This window comes from Bos taurus, chromosome 4 (assembly GCF_002263795.3).
Source record: "Bos taurus isolate L1 Dominette 01449 registration number 42190680 breed Hereford chromosome 4, ARS-UCD2.0, whole genome shotgun sequence".
NCBI lineage: Eukaryota > Metazoa > Chordata > Mammalia > Artiodactyla > Bovidae > Bos > Bos taurus.
The window spans coordinates 30134396-30149108 of NC_037331.1; the positions used below are offsets into that span (position 1 = coordinate 30134396).

General features: G+C 38.1%; 1 long non-coding RNA gene across 2 annotated transcripts in view; it reads left to right on the forward strand.

Moving 5' to 3' along the window:
• The window catches only part of LOC104971984 (uncharacterized), a 232521-nt gene that overhangs the window by 152851 nt on the left and 64957 nt on the right, over nt 1-14713 (forward strand). For both annotated transcript variants that reach the window (XR_003034310.2, XR_009494198.1), the window contains exon 4: nt 11301-11404. This is a non-coding gene — a long non-coding RNA (uncharacterized lncRNA). The remainder of the gene's footprint in view (nt 1-11300; nt 11405-14713) is intronic.

Genomic DNA, 14713 nt, shown 5'->3' on the forward strand with positions numbered 1-14713 from the left:
ATAGACCACCTTTTGGTCCATATTTTAGCCAGTCATCCAAACTTTTGGAACCCTTTCTGACTCTTTGAGCTGCAACATTAAATGCAGAATTTCTGCTTAATGAGGCTTCCTCCCTGGTGACTCAGTGATAAAAGCATCCACCTGCCAATGCAGGGGACACAGGTCCAGTCCCTGGTCTGGGAAGATCCCATGTGCTACAGAACAACTAAACCCTTGTACCACAACTATTGAGACTGTGACCTAGAGCCCAGGAAGCACAACTTCTGAAGCACACCTGCCCTAGAGCCTGTACTCTGCAATGAGAAGCCACTGCAATGAGAAGTCCGTATACTGCAACACAGAGTAGCCCTCACTCACCACAACTAGAAAAGAGCCCTTGCAGCAACAAAGACCAGCACAGCCAAATAAATAAATAAAGAATTTCTGCTTAATGACTCCATATCGATAACTTTCTGTTCAGCAGCATTCACACCCTGGCTGCTCAAAACACTTTTCATCATGCTTTTTAAAAGTTTCCTGGGCCACAGAAAGGAGTGGCTCCTAGAGAGGAGAATGAGGACTAAGCAAGGTTTGGGGACCAAATGTCCAATATGGGAAGCCAATGAGAGATGTTCCCCTCCTGTCAGTAGGTGGTGTTCTCTCTGCTAGTTAGCAGGCGGATCATAGGGAACTTTCTTCAGCCCATCAACTGATGGGTGCCAGGTGGACTGGGTCACTCATTCACTCTCTTTGGCTTCCTGACCCTGGCACAGGCCCCACTGTGACCTGCTGGATTGGAGGCTGGAGAGCCTCTAAGGTATTGCCTCTACTCAATACATGTGATCCTTTCAAACCCTGGCTCCATCGCAAGTTAAGTTCACTTTGTCGCTCCTCTGTCTTCCCACTGCTACCATCTGACAGATTTATGTCATCTTCATGTAGCAAGGACCATAAAATAAGCACTCTACCTGTCATGTAGATATTCAAGAATTTTTTTTAAAATTTCACACTTCAACCTTGGCTTTTGAAATTCACCAACCAAAGATCTGATTACTTTTTTCTTGGTTCTTTTGTGCTAGCACATCAAGAAGCAATAGGTCCCTAAAATATAGCTCTCAGCAGCAATGGTCACTCACCAAATACCAGAAAAATGACAACCATTCATATACCAAAACAGTGTCTTATTAAGATACAAAATAGTATCTTACTGAAGTAAGAAAGCAAGCTAAGTAGAGTCCTGGGAAACCCCAATATTTAAAGGTCTAGTGGATAGGGAATAAGAATGGGCTCTTGAACACCAGAGAAGTAATATATCAGGAACAAGATCAGCATTGTCTGCGCCATAAAGAAGTAAGTAAGGCAAAGGTTTTTGCAGGCCATTTGCCTTAGTTATGAAGTCTTTGTCGAGCTCTGTTTCTGAGGAGTCAGCATGGAACTTGAAATCAGAGGGATATGAGTTTCAGTCTTGGCTGCACTCCCTACTCAGTACATGTGTGACCTTGGACGAGTGACTCAGCCTTGCATCCACCAGTTCCTCTTTGTGCTGATGTTTAAAAATGCTTTAGTGGTTATCAGAGTGCCGTTTCAAGGACACCAGTACCAGAATCACAGGAAAACCTATTAGAAATGCAACTTCTTGAGCCCTGTCCCATATTTATGGTAGCAGAAACTCTGAGGGTGGACCCAGCAATTTCTGTCTGACCATGTTTCCCAGGTGTCTGTGATCATACTAAAGTTCAAGAACCACGACTCTATAAAATTTATTCAGGAGGAAAACAGAATCAAATATAAAGAAGGGAGGACAGTACTGCTAACACGTGGTAGATCACGAGTAGACTTTGCTTGTCGCCTTTCTGTCTTCAATCCAGCCCTCACTTTGGTCTTTCTGTGTAACCTGCTAATCTTTTCCCTTGTTTCTCAGCCATCCTCTCCCTCCTTCTCGTCCCCATTCCATCACAAAGGAATACTCTCACGTACTTACTTAACTCTCCTAGGCCAATTACTGATAATGTGGTCCACATGGTGATGAAAGAGCCAATTAGTGCAAATGCATTTTCTTTTTACTGAACAGAAAAGAGCTAACTGGCTATTTAAAGTCATGCAGGAACCTCCACACACAAAGCCCAATTATTTGGCTGAATTTTTCACTTTCCATTTGCTTATACTGGTGCTGTGTAGACAAAACCTCAACTAATTACTCCGTAGGTTTCTGGCTCTAACAGTATCAACAAAATATAAAAGTCACATATTTGAAGATGTAGCCAAATGAGGTTCCCACGAAGAGGAAATAAGCAACAGCTTTCCCCTAAATGTGGGCCCGTATTTATTTCTAGTAAAAGCTCATAATGAAAATCACTATGTGCACTTGCTGACAAACACACTGAAATGAACAGAGCATCGTTATTTGGCACAACACAGGTTTTGCTCCATGGCTTTTTGTACCAGCATTTTCATCCTTTACCAGAACTTTGCTTTTCTAATCACTAGATTGATAGAAGTAAATGTGGAGGATCAGAAAGAAAGAAAAAACTTGAAAACAAATAGTCAAATGCTGCATTTTTTATCAAGCCAATTGCTTAATTGATAGTGCATCTTCATTCAGTTTAAAACCAAAATTTAACTGTATGGAAGAAGGCTCTCCTTCTAAGCCACTTGTACTGGAAATTACTTTAAACTGTCACAATTTAAATAAAGTTCATTAGGCATATTATGTACAATCAAGTATCAGTTCTGCTTGGGCCATTGCCATGGAGCCTCAAAAATATTGTCAGGAGCATGTTGTGCTATGATATTTGGAGTAGTTTTATCTCTATCAGCGTCTCTCTAGTTTCAGATGCCTTTAGCAATGATGGACTTACCAGTCTTCATCTCATCTCTCTTAGGTCTGTTTTCAAACTCCCCTCAGTGGCGACACTGACTCCTCTCCTGGTAGGGTCAGCTGGCTGCACTTCTTCTGCCATTCTTGACTCAAAGCAAAGAGGATTTAAATAGCTTTATATCCCAGTACTAATACCTGGGCCTTGTGGCTCTCTCGAATTAAAATTTTAGCATAGGGAAAATACGAGAGGACTTTTCCTTAAATTTGGGCCAATATTTATGGACTCGGTCCTGGGCTGCTGGTAAATTTGCTTTTTTTCGTCTTTATTTTCCTTTGTTGTTATCGCTATTCCCATTGTACACTATAAGGTTTGCTGTGTTTCAGGCACCATTGACTAAACCCCCACTGTAAGATTACAAGTGGGGTCCCCAAAATTCAACTCTGTGAAATGTGAATTTCTTTATTGAAAGACTGATTAAATGATCTCAGTCAGCCTGCATCAGAGCCAGGCCGCCTGGAGTTCCAGGACCCAGGAGATAGTTGCCAATAGCATTGCATCTGAAATATGCAGTATTATGGGGCTTGCTTTTATTTTTACACATAATATCTCACTTAATTTACATAAAATCCTTTAAGAAAGATAGGACAGTTATTCCCATTTGACAGATGAGAATGTCACAATTTAGAGGCGTCAGGCACCTTTCCCATGGGCACAGGTCACTGTCATTTGTATCTCTAGCTCAAATATGGCTCACTGAAGTGCCCTAGCCTTTATCCACCATGTTATAATTTCCTGGATTTGGCACTCTCCTTAAAGGCTGCAAGCCTTACCCTGAACCCAAGCCTAGTGTAGACTGAAGGCAGACTTTCCTGATAACACCAACAGCCCCCAAAACTCAGGACATTGCCTCCCCTTCTACCCCACTGTCAAAATCTGTCTGTATGGTTGAGACTGCACAACCTCTTCCAGGAACAATCCACCTCCCATGTTAGGTGTGGCTTGAGTCACACTGGGTGGTGCTGGCACATAAACCATGCAACTTTTAGCCAAGTAACGTGGCCTGTCTGACCTCAGCTTCTTCTTCTGCAAAATGAACATAATGATAATGGTCATGTACTTTTGTCATGTAAATGACAGTATTATGTAAAACCCCTGCACTAATACCTAGATGCTCAGTCGATAAATGGTACCATCCTTTCTTTGGCCGGTGCAGCTACTTGTGCACAGTTCACTAGGCTTATCTCCCAGCTTTCAGTTTCTGGCTGAGTATCATGCCAGCCTTGAGCTTTTTCTTTGACTGTGTTTATTCTTTGCTACTAGGAAACACCACCACCCAAGTTCTAAAACCTTGAGATAAAATAGGCAGTCATTGTTAATACAGTTTCTATTCTCTATCATAACGTTGGCTTTTAGAAAATATTCTGGTGGGGTTTTTTTGAGGGGGTAGGTGAGGAGAAGAACCAATATTCTCTTTTGACAGCTTTAACATATGACTTAAAATTTAGTAAAGTCTTCAAATGTTTATCTGCCAGGAAAGCCTTCTCTCTTCCCCTCCCACTTTCCATCTCTCTCTGGTTTCTCTTCCTTTTTGAGTTGTTTTGGTAAAGGTGATTCAGTTGGAACCTCCTAGACTCAAATAGGTAGAAAGATTCCAAGATTCCAGGGTATCAGTTCTCTCTGATGGTTGTAAAGGTCCATTTGATCCCCCATTAAGCAAAATCATGACTCTTTATTTCAAAGAAGCGTAGTGTTAAGATTCTTTTATGGGCCCTAATCTTACAGGGATGCTGGTGTAGTGATGTGAATGAAAGGTGTTTCTCTGTAATTCTTATGTGCCCTGGAAAATCTTCAGCTTCCAAACTGCATTTCTCTAAGATCAGAAACAGAGAGGAGGGAAAAGACACTTAGGAAAAGGGAGACAGTTCAGTCGCTCAGTTGTGTCCAACTCTTTGCGAGCCCATGGACTGCAGCACACGAGGCTTCCCTGTCTATCACTAATCAGAGCTTACTCAAACTCATGTCCATCGAGTCAGTGATGCCATCCAACCATCTCATCCTCTGTCATCCCCTTCTCCCCCTGCCTTCAGTCTTTCCCAGCATCAAAGTCTTTTCCAGTGAGTCAGTTCTTCGCATCAGGTGGCCAGAGTATTGGAATTTCAGCTTCAGCATCAGTCCTTCCAATGAATATTCAGGACTGATTTCCTTTAGGATTGACTGGTTGGATCTCCTTGCAGTCCAAGAGACTGTCAAGAGTTTTCTCTAACACCACAGTTCAAAGGCAATAATTCTTCTGTGCTCAGGTTTCTTTATAGTCCAACTCTCACATCCATACATGACTACTGCAAAAACCATAGCTTTGACTAGATGACCTTTGTTGGCAAAGTAATGTCTCTGCTTTTTAATATGCTGTCTAGGTTGGTCATAGCTTTTCTTCCAAGGAGCAAGCGTCTTTTAATTTCATGGCTACAGTCACCATCTGCAGTGATTTTGGACCCCCCCAAAATAAAGTCTCTCACTGTGTCCATTGTTTCCCCATCTATTTGCCATGAAGTGATGGGACCGGATGGCATGATCTTAGTTTTCTGAACGTTGAGTTTTAAGCCAGCTTTTTCACTCTCCTCTTTCACTTTCATCAAGAGGCTCTTTAGTTCTTCTTTGCTTTCTGCTGTAAGGGTGGTGTCATCTGCATATCTGAGATTATTGATATTTCTCCCAGCAATCTTGATTCTAGTTTGTTCTTCATCCAGCCCAGCACTTCGTATGATATACTCTGCATGTAAGTTAAATAAGCAGGATGACAATATACAGCCTTGACGTACTTCTTTCCCGATTTGGAACCAGTGAAAGAGACTCCGGAAAAGGGAAACAAGAGTTTAGAATTGGAGGAATTGCTACAAAGAGAGGACTTCCCTATAGCTGAAATGGTAAAGAATCTTCCTGTGATGCAGGAGACCAGGATTCAATCCCTGGTTTGGGAAGATCCTCTGGAGAAGAGAATGGCAATCCACTCCAGTATTCTTGCCTGGAGAATTCCCTGGACAGAGAAGCCTGGCAGGCTACAGTTCATGGGGTCACAAAGAGTCAGACATGACTGAGCAACTAACACACACACAAAGAGAGTGCTTGTACCTGGCAATCAGTTACTAGAACATGGCCCCAAGCCAAAGCCTGAGTCTTTAAAGCAAGGCAGTGTGGTATATCAGAAAAAGGCTGTGAAGTCAGACAAATCCAAGTATAATCCTATTTATAATCTCAAATTTTCTCTGTATGTTTGGGCAAGCTACTTAGCCTATCTGAATGTTATATCTATAATCCATGTGTACTGGGGATACTAAGGCTTACCTAACCTGTTGTGAGAATCACATTCATGTAAAGTTTTTTAATCAGATGGATTCTAGTATTCAGAACACATATTGCTTCTCCGTTTCTTTTACTCCTAGTCATAAGAGGTAAGAACAGGACAACCTGAAAGAGCATTCAGTGGCCAAAGCTGGAACAGTTTCAGCAACAAAATGAATAGCTAAAATGTAAGATCATAACCCATAGATAAAACAAATACCCATAAGTCTATATCAATAATAACTAATCATTTCTATAAAGAATGGCAGTTCTTCTTTAGAGAAGCATTTCTATCAATAATAGGTAACAGTTGTTGTGGATAAGAAGAGAAATGGCACTAATTAGTAACAAGAACATATACCAAAGTAAAAATCTTACTAGAAAAGGTAAATATAAAGTTAATGAATAAATCACTTATAAAGTCAGTATGAAAGTTAAAAGAAAAAAGTATTGAAGTTAACTAAAACTACATTACTTAGGTAAGAAATACATAAAATATAAATATGTAAAAGGTAACATCAAGCTTATTCAGTGTGGAGGAAATAAACATGTAAAGTTCTGTAATGTGTTCAAGTTTAAGTCGTTACCAACTTAGAACATCGTATACATAGGATGTTGTATGTGAACCTCACAATAACAACAAAACAGAAATTTATAGTAAATAACAAAACAAAATGAGAAAGTAACCTCAACATAATACTAAAGAAAGCTATCAAACCACTCAGGAAGGGAGAAAGAGAAGGAACAGAGAGGAACTACAAAAAGAGAAAACAGTTAACAAAATGACAGTAAGTACATTCCTATCAATAATTACTTTAAGTAAAATCGCACTGAATTCTCCAATGAAGAGACAAAGCATGGCTGAATGGATTAAAAAAAAAAAAAAGACTCATCTATGTTTTACCTATAAGAGACTTACTTCAGAAGTAAGGACACACAAAGACTTCCAGATCAAGATGACAGAGTAGAAGGATGTGTGCTCATCTCCTGTGAGAGCACCCAAATCACAGCTAGCTGGTGAATAACCATCAACAGGAGGATGTTGGAACCTACCAGAACAAAAGATACCTCATGTCCAAAGACGAAGAAGAAGCCACAGTGGGACAGAAGGAGGGACACAGTCATGATAAAATCAAATCCCATAGCTGCAGGGTGGTGTTGTTTAGTCGCTCAGTCCTATCCGAACTGCAGGGTGGGTGACCCACAATCTAAAGAACAATACCAAAGAAGTTCTCCCAGTGTTGTAAAGGTTCTGAACCCCAGATCAGGCTTCCCAGCCTGGGGATCTAACAAAGGGAATGGGAATCCCCAGGGAATCTGAGAAGCCCAGCAGGATTTGATTACAAGACATCCACAGGAGTAGGAGAAAGAAAGACTCCAGTCATGGAGGGCACAAATAAAACCTTATGTGCACCAAGATTCAGAGGAAAGGAGCAGTGACCCCATAGGAGACTGAACCAAAACTACCTATTACCTACTAGTGTTGGAGGGTCTTTTGTGGAGATATAAGTTGGCAGGAACTTGCCACACGGTCGGGGACACCAGTCTGGGAAGGTCCCCCATAGTGTATACCTCTTGGAGGTTGCCATTAACCCAGTCATAAACAACCATACATAACCCAAACCAGACTCTAGGGCTGGTCTGCCTCAGGCCAAAAAATTGCCAAGAACGGAGCACAACCCCAGCCATATTAGATAATTGGATTAAACTTTACTGAGCAAGACCCTGCCCACCAGAGCAAGACCCAGCTTTTCCCACCACCAGTCCTTCCCACCAGGATGCTTACACAAACCTTACGGTCCTCCATCAGAGGGCAGACAGAAGAAGAACCACAATCCCACAGCAATTAAAACAAAAACCATGCTACACAAAGTTAATCATCATGAAAAAGCAGAAGTTATGTCCCAGATGAGAGGACAAGATAAAACCCCAAAAAACAAGTAAATGAAGTGGAGATAGGCAACCTTCCAGAAAAAGAATTCAGAATAATGATAGTGAAGATGATCCAGAATCTCAGAAAAAGAATGGAGGCAAAGCTTGAGAAGATGCAAGAAATCTTTACCGAAGAGACACCAATATTTCATACAAAGATGGGCACAATAAAGGACAGGAACGATATGGACCTAACAAAAGCAGAAGATATTAAAAAGAGATGGCAAGAACACAGAAGAACTATACAAAAAAGGTCTTAATGACCTAGATAACTATGATGGTATGATCACTCACCTAGAGCCAGACATTTTAGAATGTGAAGTCAAGTTGGCCTTAGGAAGTATCAGTATGAACAGAGCTAGTGGAGGTGATGAAATTCCAGCTGAGCTACTGCAAATCCTAAAAGATGATGCTGTTAAAGTGCAACACTCAGTGTGCCAGCAAATGTGGAAAACTCAGCAATGGCCACAGGACTGGAAAGGGTCAGTTTTCATTCCAATCCCAAAGAAAGGCAATGCCAAAGAATGTTCAAACTATCACACAATTGCACTCACCTCACATGCTTGCAAAGTAATGCTGAAAATTCTCCAAGTTAGGCTTCGACATTATGTGAACCTATAACTTCCAGATGTCCAAGCTGGATTTAGAAAAGGCAGAGGAACCAGAGATGAAAATGCCAACATCCACCGGATCATCGAAAAAGCAAGAGAGTTTGAGAAAAACATCTACTTATGCTTTATTGACTATACCAAAGCCTTTGACTGTGTGGATCACAAAAAAACTGTGGAAAATTCTTCAAGAAATGGGAATACCAGACCAGCTTACTTGCCTCATGAGAAATCTGTATGCAGGTCAAGAAGCTATGTTTATAGTTGGACATGGAACAATGGACCGGTTCCAAATTGGAAAAGGAGTATGTCAAGGCTGTATATTGTCACCCTGTTTATTTAACTTATATGCGGGGAAACAATGGAAACTGACAGACTATTTTCTTGGGCTCTGAAATCACTGCAGATGTTGACTGCAGCCATGAAATTAAAAGACACTTGCTCCTTGGAAGAAAAGCTATGACAAACCTAGATAGCATATTAAAAAGCAGAGACATTACTTTGCCAAAAAGGTCTATCTAGTCAAAGCTATGGCTTTTTCCAGTAGTCATGTATGGATGTGAGAGTTGAACCATAAAGAAAGCTGAGTGCTGAAGAATTGTGATGCTTTTGAAGTGTGGTGTTGGAGAAGACTCTTGAGAGTCCCTTGGACTGCAAGGAAATCAAACCAGTCAATCCTAAAGGAAATCAGTCCTGAATATTCATTGAAAGGACTGATGCTGAAGCTGAAGCTCCAGTACTTTGGCCACCTGATGCAAAAACTGACTTATTAGAACAGACCCTGATGCTGGGAACATTTGAAGGCAGGAGGAAAAGGGGATGACAGAGGAAGAGATGGTTAGATAGCTTCAACGACTTGATGGACGTGAGTTTGAGCAAGCTCTGGGAGTTGGTGATGGACAGGGAAGCCTGGCATGCTGCAGTCTATGGTGTTGCAGAGAGTTGGACTTTACTGAGTGACTGAACTGAATTGAACTGAGAACTAAAGAACAAAAAAACAGAGATGAATGAGACACTAGAAGGAATCAATAGCAGAATAACTGAGGGAGAAGAGTGGATACTTAACCTGGAAGACAGAATGGTAGAAATCACAGCAGAACAACCAAGAATACTCCACCCAGCAAGACTCTCCTTCAGATTTGATGGCGAAATCAAGAGCTTTCCAGACAAGCACAAGTTAAGAGAATTCAACACCACCAAACCAGCTTTACAACAAATGCTAAAGGAACTTCTCTAGGCAGGAAACAAGAAAAGGAAAACACCTACCTATAGGAAATAAACCCCCCCAAATTAAGAAAGATACAGATGAATTAAAGCACCCAGCAAAAAACAGACTGGCTGAGCAGATGAAAACATGTGCATGTGTATGCACTTCCACTTACAACATCACTCTGCTTGACCCCCAAATTGTTTGTAATTATTTTTGGTTATTTTTGTACTGTTAGGTTAATCATGTTCCCATTTTGGTGTGCAGTTGTAATTATCTTTTTTTCTTTTGTCTGGCTATTAATTGTGAAAACTGATAAACATCTTTCACTATTGTGATTATATAAATATCACTCGCTTAATACCATTGTATCATGATTGGTCAACAGAAAAATAACAGATTTCTATTATCACCAAAACTACCATTTATTAGGAAAAAAACCTGTAATCACTTTTTAAAATTCATATGCATATCAGAATTATCTTGGAATTTTTTGAAAAATACAAATGCTCAAGTTTTGTTGTTTTGTTTTTTTGGCCAGAGCTCCAGGTATGTTTCTAATGAGCAGTCTTGTTTAAAGTCCACTGGACTATATGAGGATCTTTTACTTTTATTTGCTTTGGTTTACTTTTTCTATTTCATATTCAGTACTCCCATTTCATTTAGTTATGTTTTCCAATTTTTCCATCTCTTCTTTTTTTTGATGTTCTTTCTCAAGCCTTTATCAAGTGTAGTAGAAAAGCTCTTGTATACAATATATATAAATAATATGTATATTATATGTATTTTAGGAAGCTTTTAAATTTTTGCCTAACTAAAAAATTTATGACATTTTGATTCAACTTGTTTGACTCACTATGACTAGAATGCTAGATTTTTATTTTAAAATAATAGGCAACAAGCAACAAAAGTTTACTGCATAGCACAGGGAACTATAGTCAATATCTTGTAATAACCTATAATGGAGAATTTCAAAAACAATGTACGTGTATATGTATAACTGAATTACAAAAAAAAAATAATTCTACCTTTTGAAATTTAATAATGGTTATCTTTTTGCCAGTTTCCCTAAATGTGCTATGGACACCTAATAACAACATATGACAGAATTTTAAATATATTTGTGTAGGATATGATATTAATATAAACAGAAATAGAAATGTTATATTGAAAATATCAATGACATCGTTCAAGATGCTTCTATTCTTATTTTTTGTGCACTTGATAAAGTATTCTCAGAAAAATGTTATTATGTCTCACTATGATTGTATATTTTTTTCCTTTTCGCTTATATTTCTTCTGATTTTTGCTTTATGAGTCCTTGTTTCTTTGTTGTTAGGTGTCTGATGGTTTATGATGTCTATCTTCTTTGTGAACTGTACCTTTCATCATTACAAATATTCATCTTTATTTCAGAAGTAAGAATTAAGGACAGAAGAAGTAAGGACACGCAGACTGAAAGTGAAGGATGGAGAAAGACAGTCCATGCAAACAGAAACAAAAAGCCTGGTGTAACTCAGGTAAAATACTTTAAAACAAAGATCGTAATAAAAGACAAAAAAGGCCATTACATAATTATAAAAAGTCAGTACTGTGGAAAGATATAAAATATATGAGATGTTTATAAAATATGTATGCATCCAACATAGGAACATCAAAATATATAAAACAAAATTAATGGACCTAAAGGGAGAACTTGACAGCAATACAATAGTAGTAGGAGAATTTAGCATCAATGATCAGACAATATCAGTAAGGAAACATTGATTTAAAATCACATTACATAAAATCACAATAAAATGGCACATTACACCAGATGGACTTTATAGATAAATACAAAGCAGTCTATCCAAAAGCAGCAGAGTAAACATTCTTCTCAAATGCACATAGAACATTCTCTAGGATAGATCACACGTTAGGTCCCAAAAATGTCCCAGGAAATTCAAGATCATTATAATGATAGGGAAGCATCTTTTCCAACCACAGTGGTGTGAAACTAGAAATCAGTTACAAGAAGAAAACTAGAAAAAAAATGTGGAGATAAACAACATGCAGTGGGTCACTGAAGAAATAAAAGGAGAAATAAAAAAATACCTAGATACAAATGAAAACAGAAGTACAATGTACCAAAACCTATGGAATGCAGCAAAAGTTTTACAACAGAAGTTACTAGTAATACAGGTTCACCTCATTAATAAAAACCTTAAATAAACAATCTTTCTTTTCATTAAATATCTAGAAAAAAATAATCAAAGCCCAAAGCAGACGCTTTACCCTCTGAGTCACCAGGGAAGCCCAGATATCTAGAAAAAATAATCAAAGCCCAAAGTTAATAGAAAAAGAAAAAATAATAAACATCAGAGTGGAAATAAATAAAATAGAGACTAAAAAGATAATAGAGAAAATCTGTTTCTTTAGATTTAGGCAACTAGCTCTTCTTAGTTCTTTGAAAAGATTTTAAAAATTGGCAACATTTAGATAGACTGACCAAGGGGAAAAAAAAGTTCAAAAAAATCAGAAATGAGAGAGAAGTTGTAACTGATACAATGAAATGCAAAAGATCACAGGACTGTACTACAAACAGTTATATGCCCACAACTTGGGCAACATAGAAGAAATGAATAAAGAATAAATTTGTAGAAACATATACTTTTCCAAGACTGAACCATGAAGAGATGGAAAATCTGAATATAAATAAATTCAATCAGTAATAAAAACCTCCCAAAAAACAAAGTCTCAGACCAGACAGCTTCACTGTTTAATTCTATCAAACATTCAAAGAAAATGTAATATCTATCCTTCCCAAACTCTTTGAAAAAACTGAAGAGGAAGGAATCCTTCCTAACTCGTTTTATAAAGATAGCATTATCCTGTGGAGAAGGCAATGGCACCCCACTCCAGTACTCTTGCCTGGAAAATCCCATGGACAGAGGATCTTAGTAGGCTACAGACCATGGGGTCGCTAAGAGTCGGATACGACTGAGCGACTTCACTTTCATTTTCATGCATTGGAGAAGGAAATGGCAACCCACTCCAGTGTTCTTGCCTGGAGAATCCCAGGGACAGGGGAGCCTGGTAAGCTGCCGTCTATGGGGTCGCACAGAGTCAGACACAACTGAAGTGACTTAGCAGTAGCAGCAGCATTATCCTGATAGCAAAACCAGACAAGGACACCACACACACAAAATCATCAAGATTAGTAGCCTTGCTGAATATAGATGCAAAAATTTTCCAGAAAATAGTAGTAAGCCAAATTCAACAATACATTACAAGGATCACACACAGTGATCAAATGGGATTTTTCCCAAGGATGTAAGGATGATATAACATCAACAAATGAATCAATACACCACATTAACAAAATGAATTATAAAAATCACATGATCTCAGTAGATTGACAAAAAGCATTTCACAAAAAGCATTTCAACATCCATTTATGTTAAGAACCTCTCCACAAAATAGATATAGAGGGAGCATCCTCAACATAATAAAGATCATTTATGACAAACCCACAACTCATACTGTATTCAGTGGTGAAAAGTTCAAAGCTTTTTCTCTAAGATTAGGACAAGAGAAGAATGCCCACTCTCACTGTTTTTATTTAACATAATATTGGGAGTCCTTGCCATGACAGTTAGGCAAGAAAAATAAAACAAGAGGTATCTAAATAAAAAAGGAAAAAGTAAAATCATCACTTTATGTATGACTTGTACTATATACAGAAAACCCTGAAGATTCCACTTTAAAAAAAGTTAGAAATAATAAATTAATTCAGTGAAGTTACAAGATATAAAACCAGTACACTGAAATCTGTAGCATTTTGATACACTAATAATTAATTACCAGAAAGAGAAATTAAGAGAAGAATTCCATTTACACCTGCATCAAAAAAGATAAAATACCTAGGAATAAATTTAAGGAGATGAAAGACTTATATACCGAAAATGGTAATATATCATTAAAAGAAATTGAAGAAGATACAAATAAATGGAAAGATATAGTCAACTCATGGATTAGAAAAATTAATACTGTTAAAATGTCCATACTGCTGATAGTAGTCTACAGATTCAGTGAAGTCTTTATTAAATGTCATTTTTCACAGAGCTGGAACAAAATTCTTAAATTTGTACAGAGACACAAAAGATCCTGAGAAGCCAAAGCAATGAGAAAGAAAAACAAAGCTGAAAGTATCATACTCCCTGACCTCAGACCATATTAGAAAGTTATGATAATCAAAACAGTTTAGTAAGGGCACCAAAAAAAAAAAAAGGCACAAAGATGAATGGAACAGAATAGAGAGCCCAGAAATAAATCTATGTTTATATGATCAGTGTAACACAAAGGAGGCAAGATTATATTGTGGGGGAAACAGTCTTTCCAGTATGGGCATCCATATATAAAAGAATAAAACTAGACCACTCTCTCACATCTAGAAAAAATTAACTCAAAATGGATTAAAGGCTTCAATGTAAGACCCCAAACCATAAAATTCCTGGTAGAAAACGTATGTGGTGAGCTACTTGAAATCAGTCTTGGCAGTGTTTTTCTGTATCTACCTCCAAAAGCAGGAGAAACAAAAGCAACAATAAACAGAATTACACCAAACAAAAAACGTTTATGCAGCAAAGGAAACCGTCATTAAAATTAAAAAGCAATCTAGTGAATGGGGGAAGATATTTTGAATTATGTATTCAATAAAGGGTTAATACCCAAAATATATTGAGAACTAATACAACTTAACAACAAAAAACAAATTTTTTGAAAGAGGAGCTTAATAGGCATTTTTTCCAAAGAAGACAAACAAATGGCCAACACGTGTGTGAAAATGG